This window comes from Rana temporaria, chromosome 2 (assembly GCF_905171775.1).
Source record: "Rana temporaria chromosome 2, aRanTem1.1, whole genome shotgun sequence".
Classification (NCBI taxonomy): Eukaryota; Metazoa; Chordata; class Amphibia; order Anura; family Ranidae; genus Rana; species Rana temporaria.
In genome coordinates, this window is record NC_053490.1 from 201,573,538 (window position 1) to 201,575,987 (window position 2,450).

A 2,450-nucleotide genomic window follows, 5' to 3' on the forward strand; every position below is an offset into this window, starting at 1 on the left:
TTTTGCATTAATAAGTCTGTTTCTCGAAAAATAGGTGTTAAATATAAAAGTTTGGGCAGATGAAAAACACACCAACTAATGTAATTATCAATCGGTCATAAAAATGTTTTTTGAATGCAAGCCCTGTAAGTACCTGAATTTGGTTTGGTAACGGCTTCTTGCAGTCCCAGTACAGTAGAAACCAGTTTGGGATTGGGAGAAGCAGCACAAGGAACCAATCAGTTGTATTGCAGTGCTAACATGAGACATGCTGATGGGAGGAAGAGCTCATGAGTCTCCCTCTTCTCATTTCACTGTTCAGTCACAGACTAGAGGAAGAACAAGACTTGTAAAGGCCCGTACATGCAGAATAAATAAAATAAATAGATGGCTGCAAGCTAGGACCAGTGTGTTCTGACATCTCATAATTAGTACAGCAACCTCCTGCTGGGCTGCACGAAAAAACAACTTAAAGTGGTATTAACCGGTTAACGACCGGCTCACAAATTTCCTGCCGTGTGGGCCCACGCACCCCTCCCGCGAGCTCAGTGACCATGCCCGTGGGACCCACAAACTCGATGTCTGCTGGTGTCCCGCGATCGGATGGCAGAATGGGGAGAGGCCAGTATAAACAAGCATCGCTCCGTTCTGCCTAGCGACACTGATCGGCTGCTTCCTCTCATCTGGAGCAGCGATCAGTGATGTGTCACTCAAAGCCACGCCCCCTTACAGTTAGAATCACTCCCTAGGACACACTTATCCCCTTCCTAGTCCCCTAGTGATTAACCCTTTCACTGACAGTCACATTTATACAGTAATCAGTGCATTATTGTGAATGGTTCCAAAATAGCATCAAAAGTGCCATAGTGTCGCAGTCACGATAAAAAAATAAAAACGCTGATCGCCGCCAATACTAGTAAAAACAAAATAAAAAATTTATAAAAATATCCCATATTTTGTAGATGCTATAACTTTTGTGCAAACCAATCAACTAACGCTTATTGCATTTTTTTATCAAAAATATGTAGAAGAATACGTATGGGTCTAAACTGAGGAAAAAATATATATTTTTTTATATATTTTTGGGGATATTTATTAAAGTAAAAAGTAAAATATATTGAATTTTTTTTAAAATTGTTGCTCTATTTTTGTTTATAGCGCAAAAAATAAAAACCGCAGAGGCGATCAAATACCACCAAAAGAAAGCTCTATTTTTGGGGAAAAAAGGACGTCAATTTTGTTTGGGAGCCATGTCGCACGACCGCGCAATTGTCAGTTAAAGCGATGCAGTGCTGAATGGCAAAAAGTGGCCCGGTCATTGAGCTGCAATATGGTCCAGGGGTTAAGTGGTTAAATAAAAAGAACATACAGTGAATTTGAGATAATTCAATAATTCTGCCCCTTTATAGAACACTGGTTCAGCCTCATCTTGTATATGCAATGCAGTTGTAGTCACAATTTACAGAAAGGATGTCCGAAATCTTTGATAAGTTCAGAGAAGGGCAACAAAAATGAATAAGAGTTGGAGAACCCATTGGCATACCTAACACACCCCCACAAAAAATTATGGTCTGAAGAATTAAAACAGCATGCTGACTTGCTGAAAGTGGCCCGGTCATTTGGCAGCCAAATGGTCCGGGGCTGAAGTGGTTAAAGGTTCTTTTTTTTTTTAAATAACAAACATATATTTACCTACTCTGTATAGTGTTTTTTTACAGAGCAGTCCCAATCCTCCTTCTCGGGTCTCCTGCAGACGCTCCTGGCACTTCTGCCTTGACCAGTGCCCCGAATAGCAAGCCGCTTGCTAAAGGGCAGTGGTGGCGAACCTTAGCACCCCAGATGTTTCGGAACTACATTTCCTATGATGCTTAACTATGCTTAACTATGCTGCAGAGTGCATGAGCATCATGTGAAATGTAGTTCCAAAACATCTGGGGTGCCAAGGTTCGCCATCACTGCTATAGGGGCACTGATGCATGCTGGCTTCCGAGCCCTGCTCTATGCGTCCATGAGACACATAGAGCCACAGATTTGCCCTGTCCCTCACTCTTTTCTTATTTGCTAACTGGCTGTGATTGACAACAGTGGAAGACAATAGCTCCTACTGCTGTCTCAGCCAATGAAGAGAGTAAGTCCCGGGACAGCCGAGGCTCTTGTGTATATTGCTGGATCGAGAGGGGGCTCAGGCATTAGGGGAGGCTGTGGGAGGGAGCAGCACACAGAAGATTTTTTTTAAAACCTTCCGCCTTTACAACCACATCATAGTGTGTACCAGGCAACCGTGTTACTTATCTGCAGCAAGGAAAAATCAGGTCTTATGGCTTGCCCAGACGATCCTGTACTGTGTGTCAGAGCTGTGTAAATTTCGAGATTTAACAGACGTACAAATCCTCTGGCAGCTAAAATAGCTCCTTTGTATGTATTTAATCTCTTTAGTTAGCGGTCTGCCTGGCTTTAAATCTGCACTCCCA